Source organism: Brassica napus, chromosome C1, assembly GCF_020379485.1.
Source record: "Brassica napus cultivar Da-Ae chromosome C1, Da-Ae, whole genome shotgun sequence".
NCBI lineage: Eukaryota > Viridiplantae > Streptophyta > Magnoliopsida > Brassicales > Brassicaceae > Brassica > Brassica napus.
In genome coordinates, this window is record NC_063444.1 from 48,868,521 (window position 1) to 48,881,558 (window position 13,038).

General features: G+C 40.1%; 1 long non-coding RNA gene across 3 annotated transcripts; it reads left to right on the forward strand.

Moving 5' to 3' along the window:
* Nucleotides 1–1,813: 1,813 nt before the first annotated feature.
* LOC106402836 lies at nucleotides 1,814–4,440 on the forward strand. Of its 3 annotated transcripts, none has more exons than XR_007318121.1 (8): nucleotides 1,814–2,199; nucleotides 2,475–2,739; nucleotides 2,811–2,919; nucleotides 3,003–3,200; nucleotides 3,283–3,386; nucleotides 3,473–3,525; nucleotides 3,986–4,109; nucleotides 4,221–4,440. It is a non-coding gene; the product is annotated as an uncharacterized LOC106402836 (long non-coding RNA). The 3 variants fall into 3 exon arrangements; XR_007318120.1 differs by having other exon boundaries at nucleotides 1,815–2,199; nucleotides 2,464–2,739; XR_007318122.1 differs by lacking the exon at nucleotides 2,811–2,919 and having other exon boundaries at nucleotides 1,815–2,199; nucleotides 2,464–2,739.
* The last annotated feature ends 8,598 nt before the right edge of the window (nucleotides 4,441–13,038 follow it).

The window sequence follows — 13,038 nt, forward strand, 5'->3', positions numbered from 1 at the left end:
TAGAACACTCAGGAGGGATTTCGCTAAGAGAATCATCAGGAGCTTGAGACCCGAGCCAAAAAGGCTCGGGTGATTCAAGATCTACTGGCATTTGACTGTACAGCAGGTGTCTATAACCCGACATGGCTGTAAAAATGCTCTGTGTTACTCAAGTAGTTACACAGAGCCTTAAGTAATACATGTTCCAATTTATTATACAATAATAGCCTATCAAATCTGAGCGGTTAGGAAGATAGGAAGCAAACTAAAAGCAATTTAACCAAACACCATTCAAAATCAGTACCAAAATTAAATCCTATGTACTATAGCAATTTAAACGTAGAACCTTTAAAACCAATCAAATCACACGGGTTGGGAAGATATAAAGCAAATCAGTAGCATTTATTAATCTACAATACTATTTGAATTTTTTTTTTACGGAATATACATTGTCAAGTGATAGAAAAGAAAAGCAGAGTACCTTTACTTTTTTGGCCATTGGACAGGTGATAGAACACTCCCCCATTGAAGCCTTTGAAGCTACTCCTGCAAACAAGTAACATTAGGCAGTCAAATGTTTTAATACAAACGCATAAACTGAAAATGAAATCCAAATAAGTCGAGAACTTACCATGTAGAACCAAGATTACCAAACCTATGACCACTAGCAGGCACACCATTAGCTTAACTCGTGTGGTATCCTTTCTTGCGTCGTACACAGTCTTCTCTAGCAGCAGCAGCTTCTTCTCTCTCTCTGCAACTGCTTCCTTAAGCCGTCTTATCTCCGTCTGAAAGTCCCTCATCTCCTCCATGACCGCGTCATCCCACCACTTCCAGATGTGAGTGGCTCCATCAACGACATTGTTGCAGGTGAAATACCTACGGCCTGGATCTTTTTCCGTGTAGGCTGTAGCAACAACCGGCTCACTCCCACAGTAGCAGATCGTCGGGATGCCATCATCCCCCTCAGGTTGAGGTTGGTTCTGAAACGGCTCTCCATTATCGAAGCTACTCTGAGCTTCATCGGCGTACAACTGAGCTTCAGCGTCGAGAAGTGAGGTGATGTCGATGGACGTTGATGATGAGGATGGCTGGCTATAGCTATACCTTCCCATTTTCCTTAACCTGCAAAGAAAGAGACAAGCAAAAAGCAAAGATTAGGATTGATTTTGAAAAACAATAAGAAAGACGAACACCATTCGACACTAAATAGAGTCGCAACCCTAAATCGAATGGAAAAAATGCACAATTTACAAATCCGTAAATCGATCGAGACCCAAAAGGGTTTTCAAATCCCTAAATCGATCGAGACCCAAAAGGGTTTTCAAATCCCAAAATCGTTCGAGACCCAAAAGGGTCTTCAAATCCCTAAATCGATCGAAAACTAATCGAAACCTGATTTAAACGGAAAATAATCGATTGAAACAAAACAAAATCGATTGAAACGAAAGCAAATCGATTGAAAATAAAAAATCCCCAAATCGCAGATTTTTTTCGAACCCTAATTTTGATACGAAACGATTCCAACTCTATTGAATATAAATGGAAACACTCTAGTTCGATTAATATAGAAAAAAACGCTTCTACTTACCTTGACGATCAGACGGAGTTGAATCGCGAAGGTGGGATCCGACAATCGCCCTAGAGAGTTGAGAGGTTTTTTTTTTCTTTGCTTTCGTCGAAATGACGATTTTTTTCTCGCCAAGACCAAACACATTCGCGCCTCCGTCCAATCTATTTCCGCCACGTCGTCCACGGACCGGGTCCGTCAAGATGCCATTTAATCCGTCAAATGGGCTGGGTTTATATTAGTTAAAAATACAAAAAGTGCAACGGACCGGACTGACGGATTCGTTGTCATGCCCCGTTACAAGTGCTCTTATTAGTTAGGAGGAGGAAGAGACGTTGCTTAGGGGACACGCATCACACCTGGAAGTCTCCTACTCTCTTTCTTCTCTATCTCTCTCCCGTCTTGGTTTGGTGAAATCCGTGGGTTTGGAATCCAAATCGTCGTGATTGATCGTCGAGGACGAATCAGTGGGCGATTCCGTTAGCTATGGTGGGGTGGGTGATAGCGTTACACGGCGGCGCCGGAGCCATTCCGATCAATCTCCCTGACGAGCGACGTATCCCTCGCGAGACCGCCCTCCGTCACTGCCTCGATCTCGGCGTTCCGCCCTCAAATCCGGCAAACATCCACTTGACGTCACCGAACTCGTCGTACGCCTCTCTCTCTCTCTCTCAGTCGGATCGTTTTGTGATTCGGTTATCATATAGTTTTGTAGCTATCGATGAGGAAACTGATTACTAGGAGACGAAATAGATAGTCAACGGTTTTAGTTTCTGAGTTATGGTGTACACTGCTTAATCTGAATCTGAAACTATCAGTTTTTTTCTAGGTTCTGGTTAAGCTTAATATTGAGTTCTCTTTTACTTTTTCTTGCACATGCATTCTTGCTTGTCTTGATGGGTATATGAACATAGCAATGGATCAGACAGAGGAGTATGTCAACGGCCAGCTCAAGAACAAATACGGTGATGCCTTGGCGCTTAGAGATGAGTACTTTGCTGTTGATGATGATGAAGAAGAAGCTGCTGCGTTGGCGCTTAGAGATGATGAGATTCGATCACAAAGCATTTATAGCTCTCGGCTTTGTTGCGTTAAGAGCTGATGGAGAGAGGGAGCTTCTGTTCTTCAGACACCCAAGTGCTGATATGCTTCTTACGGAAGCTGAGCTTGACAAGAACTTAATCCAAAAGGTGAGATTTTGTCTCTCTTTTGATCTACATGTTCAATGTGAGGACTGAGTTACAGGTCATGTTCATAACAGTATGTAGTTAACTGAGATGACTTATGTAAATCTTCAACTAAACCCTGAGATGATGATCATCATCATCAGCTTGCCAAGAAACTAACAGCCGTTGACCTTGTTGCTATTGGTATGAGACAAATATCTAAACTTTTTTCTCATATATTGTGTCAATTGAATTGATCTTTTACTACCTTTGTTGAATTTTTGAAGGAGTTGGAACAACAATTGGAGCAGGAGTGTATATTCTAGTGGGAACAGTAGCTAGACAACACACAGGACCTGCTCTTGCTGTATCGTTCTTCATCGCTGGAGTAGCAGCTGCTCTCCGCTTGTTGCTATGCTGAGCTTGTTCTTATTGTCCATCTGCTGGCAGTGCTTATCATTATGCTTACATCTTCTTGGAGAAGGGTATGTACTAGATAGGATTCTTTTTTTTTTTTACTCAAGTTGATATTTATATACTTTGAGTAAAACCCACGTGTCGTTACAGCTTACTAACCGAGTAGCAAACATCGAATCGTACACGTGTCATAGCGGCCACGAAACGGGAAGGTCCTTCTAGTTCCAACAACAGTAACGACGCAGCAAGCAGAGGTAATTATTGCTTCGTGTTTAATTGGAGCTATTTTCGATTCGAAACGAGATAGGTTTATCTGATTCGGTGTTTTATTATGAAGCAGATGCAAAGGAAAACAATGCGCTCTAAAACATTCAGTCACAGAATCAATTAAAGGTATGTTAAGATTTAGGGGTAAGCGCAAGAAAATGAAATTACCTCCAGCAGCATCCGCAAAGATTCTGCTGATTTTTTTTATTATCTATTTTCTGATTGTTCCTGCATCAGAGGCCTTTTAGTTTCTCAATCAACTGCTTGTGAATTTTGATATATGCTTTGGTTTTATTCCACTTGGAACAATCCCGTTGATAACTATTGACAAGTTTAACAAAACGGTCCGTTGCTTATATGTTATCAAATACTAATTGAGCTCATGTGACATGCATAGGTGCGTAAAGTTCAATCAAACAACCCCTCAGTCCTACAAGAATCCACCTAGACGTCTTTTGTTATGTTCCCAGAGTAGATATAGACAGGAGCTTAGTTTGAGTTTTGTCTGTTTTGTCTGGTCCTTGATTCTTAGGGCGTTTCAGAAATGGTGCTGACATTTTACGCTGTGATTACTTGCATTTTGCAGGCATATACATGATGATGATCATTGTTTATAGCTTTCGTCCTAAAAACCAAACAGGTGAGGTACTAGAAAGGTCATTCCACTTGGAACATTCCTATTGGCAACCATTGGGAAGTTTAACAAAACGGTGAGTTGATGTACTCGTTGGGGACAGAGATATGTTATAAATACTATCGTAGCTTGGCTCTGAGGTTGAATGCTAATTTTTCTATGTACTTTTCTGTTGATTCATACACAGGTGCTGAAACTTCAATCAAACAACACAAGAATACACCAAGAGGTGTTTTACAGGTCACTGTTATGTTTAGTTTAAGTTGGATGTGTTTGTCTGGTTTTAGCGCCATATCTCAAAATTCAGTAATTGAAGTTGTATTCTGTATCATTTAGATGTCTGTGATTACATTGTATGCTCTATCAATCGCATATTGCAGGCAAAATAAATACTAAAACTACCTTAACATTGTTTCCCAAAAAGAAAAGGAGAAGTGTCTAAGTAGAGTTGTGAGCGTTCCGGCTGATTGAGAATGATCAAGTGCGTTTCTTCACAACCTTGTCGTAGTGGTCCTTGATTTGACCTTTAGTTCTTGTCGTGACTATCTCGCTCATGGCCCTCCAGCTGATTCTACCTTTTTTGTGTCGACATGTTTCCAGCGCTTGAACAAAAACTCTGCCATAAGGAAAAAAAAAAAATTTAATCACATTTAACAAACAAACAAGAAAATGAAAACTTATTTAAAACTAAAGAAACGCTTACTCATGCTCGGCAGCTGTCCAATGACCTGAGTTCTTCTCTTGTACGAAGGGTACAATAGACTGATCAAGAACATGAGTTGGGCTTGGATCGAGCAATGAAGAGTAGTAAACCACTTCATTCAATGGTTTGTTGATTATAGTTGCAATGATGTTGAACCGATCTGCTATATCCCATTTGATACTTTAGTCATAGCCAAGTCACATCGATGCATATCTTGAAAGCTCCACATGCTTTAATCCACCAATAAAAAGTTTGATTAAATTAGCTTTCAGAATAACCTAAAAAATTAAATCAAGAAAGAATAAAACAAACCTGGGATTGATGTTTTCCATAGGAGGAGATGTGTTTGTGCTCAACTCCTTGAGGTAAGCACAAATCTCATCCATGACGTTCCCTTACAGACCATGAGCTAATCAAAGATTCTCATATGATTCTTTCTCTGTTTTCCGTAAACCAAATCAAGAAAGAGACGTGTGATTGATGTTACCTGTTTTGGACAATCTGAGCATCAGCCACCTGGATTTGGATTAATTTCTCGTACGCACTTGCGACTTCTTCCAATGGTTTCTTCATAATTTCCGATATGACGTCGACTTTCCGAGAGGACTCCGGTACTGTTTCCATTGCTTTTAAAAAAACTTGTAATTCATGTTGAGTCCACATGATCATGATGATGATATGAGGATGGAGAAGATGAAAGAAACTTAGAGAAAGGGAGAGAGAGAGAGAGATCAAGAATGGGGAAGAGATGAAAGAGCGTGGGAAGGGTTTTTCGAATGAATCATTCGAATATTTATAGGCAAGTAACCGCCACATTACAACTTATTTTTAAACTTATTGTTGGGGTTAATATGCGTAATGATTATTTGGATCAACTGGTTTGAAGGTTAGGGTTTGATTATTAGTGGCACGGGTTTGGTTTACTTTTTTCATACATAAATTTAACCGAAACAAATTATGGTTTGGTTTGGGTTTTAATTGGGTTATATAAATTTGTAACTAGATTATTTTGGATTTCGAAATATATTAGTACCAAAATGTATGGTTTGTTATAAAAAGAACTGGAATTTATTTGTATCGCAGGAATTTATATAAGGGCAAAATTTTTATACCCGTAGAAAATTATAACACTGAAAGAAAGTGTTTATCTGAGAGAGAAGGGAAGATTGAAGTGTGTGTTTGAAACGATCGAACTTGATCGTATATCTAAAGAAAAAAAATCTACTGTGCAAATAGTGCAGCGGGCCCCACATCATTTATAATTTCAACTTATGCGGCGCTGTGTTCTCTGACTTTCATAACACTCCCCCTTGGGGGCCGGTGACACTATCCGCCCCCGCTTAACGTCTTTGTTGCCTCGTTAAAAACCTTTCCAGGAAAACCCAATGGGAAAAACCATAGTAAGGTAAAAAGAGTACAACCACGTAAGCTCCCCCTCGAATAAGCAGTCATAGATCCTTTTGATGACGCATTCCAATGTTATGGATGTGTTTTTCTGAATACCGAGGTAGGGAGTGATTTTGTGAAGAGGTCGGCTGCATTGTCGCATGATTGGACATATCTTACTTCAATCTCTTTCTTCTTCACGAGCTCTTGAGTGTATGAGAAGAACTTCGGATGAATATGCTTCGTTCTATCGCTTTTGATATATCTGTCCTTTGTTTGAGCAACACATGCTGCATTATCTTCATATAAAATAGTTGGCTCCGTATTTTCGCCAATCCCGCTGCTTGAACAGATGTGTCGGCTCATTGATCTCAGCCATACACATTCTCTACTTGCTTCATGGAGTGCAATGATCTCAGCATGATTTGAAGAAGTAGCCACGAGCGTTTGTTTCTGGGAACGCCAAGATATAGCAGTGCCTCCGATCGTAAAAACGTATCCTGTTTGCGATCGGGCTTTGTGTGGATCTGAAAGATATCCTGCATCTGCAAAACCAACCATTTGACCTTTTGAACTTTTAGGATAAAATAAGCCTAAATCATGTCCCTTGGAGGTAACGAAAAACATGTTTGATCCCATTCCAATGTCTTCGGGTTGGAGATGAGCTGAATCTTGCCAAAAGATTCACAGCAAATGATATATCAGGCCGTGTACAATTTGCAAGGTACATCAGCGCTCCAATTGCACTTAGATATGGTACTTCCGGACCAAGTATCTCTTCTTTCTCCTCAGGTGGTCGAAATGGATCACTTTCAATATTAAGTGACCTAACGACCATCGGGGTGCTAAGAGGAGTTGATTTATCCATGTTAAATCGTTTCAACACTCTTTTAGTGTATGTGGATTGATGCACAAATATACCATTTTGTGAATGTTCTATTTGTAGGCCAAGACAGTACTGTGTCTGTCCTAGATCTTTCATCTCAAATTCTCCTTTGAGATAGTCTGATGCCTTTTGTATTTCCTTTTGAGTTCCGATAATGTTAAGATCATCAACATATACCGCAATTATTACAAATCCGGATATTGTTTTCTTGATGAAAACACATGGACATATAGGATCATTCACATATCCTTCTTTTGTTAAATGTTCACTGAGACGATTGTACCACATACGTCCAGATTGTTTTAACCCATATAATGATCTTTGCAATTTTATTGCACATAACTCTTTAGGTTTGGAACTTAATGCTTCGGGCATTTTAAATCCATCAGGGATTTTCATGTAGATATCAGTATCTAATGATCCGTATAGATAAGCTGTAACAACATCCATGAGACGCATCTCTAGATTTTTATCAGCTGCTAGACTCATCAGGAATCTAAATGTAATGGCATCCATAACTGGAGAATACGTTTCTTCATAATCGATTCCAGGTCTTTGAGAAAAACCTTGAGCCACTAGACGAGCTTTGTATCTCGTAATCTCATTTTTCTCATTTCGCTTTCGAACGAAAACCCATTTGTACCCAACTGGTCTCACATCTGCAGGTGTGAGCACAATAGATCCAAATACTTTTCGTTTATTAAGCGAATCAAGTTCAGCTTGTATTGCATTTTTCCATTGTTCCCAATCATGTCTCTTTTGACATTCATAGACAGATTTTGGTTCTGGATCATCGATTTCTTCATTTATTTCACTTGACACAATATATGAGAAAGCATCATCAAGGTCATTTTGTTCATTTCTATTCCATATCCTTTTATTATGGATGTAATTAATAGAAATCTCATGATTATCTTTCGATTCATGATGCTCTGATTCATGATGCTCTGATTCATCAGAATCCTTATCATTTATTTCCTCCAAAATATTTTCTGCTATTTTGGGTGCATCATATATTTCAGCTTTCTTCTGTTTCCTAGGATTCTTATCCTTAGAACCAACAGGTCTACCACGCTTCAGGCGTGTTTTTGGCTCTCGTGTGTCATCCTCCTTTTCTTGTTCATTTGGCATTTTGATACGAGCAGGAGCATTTGCAGCTGGTATATGAGATTTAGTTACCGTCTTGGTATCTACAAATGCATCAGGTAGCTGGTTAGCTATACTCTGTAAATGCATAATTCGTCGAACTTCTAGTTCTGACTCTTTAGTGGGAGGATCAAGATATAACAATGATGGTACACTCCATTTTATATCACTTCCAACATTTTTGTTTTCTCCCCCTAGAACTGGGAATACATTTTCGTCAAAATGACAATCAGCAAAACGTGCTGTAAAGACGTCACCAGTCTGTGGTTCTAGGTATCTTATAATCGATGGAGAGTCACAACCAACATATATTCCCAACCTTCTTTGTGGTCCCATCTTTGTTCGTTGTGGTGGTGCTACAGGCACATATACTGCACAACCAAAGATTCTTAAATGGGAAATATTTGGTTCTCGACCAAACGCTAATTGTAGTGGGGAATACTTGTGGTATGCACTCGGTCTGATTCGAATGAGTGCTTCTGCATGCAAAATAGCATGTCCCCATACAGAGGTTGGAAGTTTTGATTTCATGATCAATGGTCTTGCAATCAGTTGCAGACGCTTAATTAACGATTCAGCCAAACCATTTTGCGTATGAACATGAGCCACAGAATGTTCAACTTCAATTCCCGTTACCATACAATAATCATTGAATGCTTGGGATGTGAATTCACCAGCGTTGTCTAATCTAACCTTTTAATATTATAATCAGGGAACTGTGTCCGCAGTTTGATTATCTGAGTTAGAAATCTCGCAAATGCCATGTTTCGAGATGATAATAGACAAACGTGTGACCATCTACTGGATGCGTCAATTAATACCATAAAATAGTGGAATGGTCCACATGGTGGATGTATCGGTCCACATATATCACCTTGAATTCTTTCAAGGAACTTTGGTGATTCTTTATCGATTTTGGTTGGCGATGGTCTTACGATCAATTTTCCTAGAGAACATGCAACACATGTCATTTTATTCCCTTGAGAAATCTCCTGGATTTTCAGTGAATGACCATGTGAACTTTCTATGATTTTACGCATCATTGTAGTGCCTGGATGGCCAAGGCGATCATGCCATAATGTGAACTCTTCTGGGTTCTGTTTTACTAAAAGATTTGATTCGATCTCATCGATATAAGTATGATGTAACCCCGAAGGAAGTTCTGGAAACTTTTCCAATATGTGTTTTCTGCCACATTTCTCAGAAGTTACATACATGTATTTCTTTCCATCCTCAGTTGCAGACTGAGTATCATATCCGTGAAGATATATATCTTTAAAACTCAATAAATTCCTTTTAGAACTTGGAGAATATAGAGCATTATTTATGGAAAATTTTGTTCCATTCGGTAAAGTAAAATTTGCTTTACCAGTTCCTTCAATCACGTCTGCAGGACCTGATATTGTATTGACGACAATTCTTGTCGGTTTTATATCAGAGAAATATCTCTTTTGTCTCAGAATAGTGTGTGTTGTTCCACTATCTGGTATGCATATTTCACGAATCCGTTTCTTGGATTTTGCTTCATTACCATTCTGATCCATTTCTGAAATTGTCATAAATATTAATAAAAGAGAAACATAAAATTCATTCATATAAGGAAACACATAATTATACAATAAGATGACGTTAAAACATCATTATTTTTTTTTTTTTTTTTTAAAACATGAAATATAATAATTATACATGGTAATACTAAAAACTATTCAATACTCTTATCATAGGCATTTCGATTCTCTTCAGGAGTAATCTAGTCCAGCTCATTAGCGAAGTCGGAGGATTCAAGGTATGAGGTCCCTTCAACATTTTCCGTGAGATTCACCTCTTTAGCCTTTCCTTTTATGGACTCTTGATATAACTTGCACAAATGTGGGGGAGTACGACAGGTACGGGACCAATGTCCTTTACATCCACATCTGTAACATACAGTCTCACTTTTCTTTGTGGTATCCTCTTCGGTTTCTTTTCCTTTAGGAGGTTGTTCAGATCTAACCCATTTGTTAGATCTAATACTTTTAGGATAGTAAGGCTTTCCACGTTTTGTTGTTGAAACGCCGACCACGACCTCGGTTGGTTGGTTTCTCCTTCCCGAATATTCTACCGCCGTAGCATTCACTTCGGGAAATGCCTTGGCTCCCGTAGGTCGGGAATTATGGTTTTTGATTAGTAACTCATCGTTCTTTTCAGCCAACATGAGTGTTACCATCAATTCAGAAAATTTGGTGTACCCACATTTTCTGTAAATTCGGGATAAGACGTTGTGTTCTTTGTGGAAAGTATTGTATGTCTTGTCAAGCATTTCTGCTTCGGTGACAGGGTTACCACAATATTTTAATTGTGCAACTATCCTTAAGATAGTGGAATTGTAATCTCTAACCCTTTGGAAATCCTGAAACCTGAGGGTTTTCCACTCTTCAGAGCGTGAGGGAGATTGATTTCCTTTTGATTATCGAATCTGTCTTTCAGGCTTGCCATAGTACGGCTGGGTCCTCAACGTCTCCATAGTCGTGAGTTAGATTCTCATCTAAGTGCTTCTTCAGGAAGATTATCGCTTCGGCTATATGCTCGGGTGGCGATTTGTTACCGACTTTTATCGCTTCGGTTATCTTTTTTATTACAAGATAGGGTTTCACATTTGTGACCCATCTGACATAGTTTTCGCCGGTTACTTTCAGAGCCGGGAACTGGAGTTTCTCGATGTTTGCCATTTGTATTTCTAAAACACAAAATAATAATTTTATTAGAACTTCATAATTTAAAACCGTTTACATTAATCATACATGCAATTACAAGAGAAGCGATGTAAAGAAAAGTAAACCGATATTCATCCTAAATTCTCTTGGAGTAAATTCTCCAACGGATAAACCATAAATAGAAACACAATAAAAATGGCACATAAAAACAAAAGTGGCGAATCATCTTTCTTGAAATAAAAAAAATCGGAGGAGAGCGATTTGAAATTTTGAGAGAAGATGAAATGTTTTGGATGAAGAAATGGAGTGAAAATGAGTTGTATTTATAGATGAAAATTACTGTTCATGACCGTTGGAGAAAGGGGAAATTTTTGAAAAAAAATCTTTGTGACCGTTGGGTTAAATCGAGTGCACTAAAAATCAGTCTGAAATATCGTATTAAACAGTCAATCAAATCTATAAAATTTCATAAAAGTAAAAATTATAGCAATGAAAATTTATGATATGACAACAAATCATGCGACGGCTCAGCCGATCAATGCAGAGTAATGAACGCATTTAGGTAAGGTCCGGAGACCTTAATTCAATATGGGGGGCTGACTCGATTATACAGTATTGCTGCTGTAAGGCTTTGAGTTTTCGAGCCTCCCACTTGTTGGTGGAATTTTTCCCTCTAGGATGTAATCCATGATCGGTATTCTCCAGTCTCTCTCCCTACAACTTGTTTGTGAGAGAGGAGGGAGATTCCTGTTCGGGACCTGGTGCCGTGGTGCCCCCGGAGATATTCGTTGGAGTAGGTTCTGGGTTCTGAGGAATATCTCCAATTTCCTCGTTATCCCTGTGGTTTGTGTAGCGTTCCTAGATGCGTTTTTAAGAGCGGTGCGGCTTCTTGTTTGGACTTTATAGACAAGTGGCTCCGAGGTCTGGATGGTGCCTCCGGAGGTACTCGTAGAGTTAGGCTCTAGGGAGTCTGAACTTCGGTGAGTACCTTCACTTTTGTCGTTGTTTTCCGGGTTCTGGGTGCTTTCCTGGAGGTGCGCTTTCTAAAGCTGCGTGTTCTAGTTTTCGGGAACCAGAATGTCGTGAAACTTGGGTAGCTACCGTCGGGAGGCTGTTATCCTCTATTTTTTCCTTTGGTTTGCTATCCATCTCAGCCTTGGTAGCTATGTCGATACTTGGCTTCTCGATTCCTTCCACGGGTATAATTCGTTTTACGAGAGGGTCGGATGTGGAAGCTAATGCGGCGAGCGCGTCTGCTGAGGAGTTCTCCCCTCGTGGGATCCTCGTTAGCTCGAACTTGTCAAACTGCTTTGTGAGGTTTAGGACGACCTCGAGGTATGCCCCCATTCTTTCGTCCCTTGTTTCGTATTCCCCGTGAAACTGGCTAGCTACCAGCTGCGAGTCGCTGTAGGCGTTTAGCTCCCGAATTCCGAGGCTCAGGGCGAGCTTTAATCCAGCGATTAGTGCTTCGTACTCGGCCTCGTTGTTGGAAGCGTTAAATCCAAGTCTATAGGATTGTTCGATGGTTTCTCCGGCTGAGGAGGTTAGTCTTAAACCGACACCGGAGCCTTGCCTTGACGAGGCTCCGTCCACGTATAGGCTCCATTTCGGAACCTCTGTTTCCTGGTCTAGATGTTCGGATGCTAGCTCAATAACGAAGTCGGCGAGGACCTGAGCTTTTGCTGCTGCTCGGGGTCTGTACTCGATGTCGTACTCGCTGAGCTCTATAGCCCATTTTGCTAATCGTCCGGATTGGCTAGGGCTATGCAGAATCGTCCGTAATGGTTGTGAGGTCATTACGATGATCGAGTGCGATTGGAAATAAGGTCGCAGCTTCCTGGCAGCTGTCACGACTGCTAGGGCTAGTTTTTCCATGGTGGGATATCTCGTCTCGGCGTCTATTAAGCTTTTGCTAATATAATAGACAGGTCTCTGTTCGTTTTGCTCCTCTCGTACTAGCACTCCGCTGACTGCAGCTGCCGACACGGCGAGGTACAGGTACAGTGGTTCTCCTACTACAGGTTTGGATAGTATCGGAGGTTCCGAGAGGTAAGCCTTCAGCTGTTTGAAGGCTTCTTCGCACTTTTCATCCCATAAGAACTTCTTATTATTTTTCAGAAGTTTATAGAATGGAAGGCATTTATCGGTGGACCTGGAGATGAATCGATTTAGTGCTGCGATCCGTCCGGTC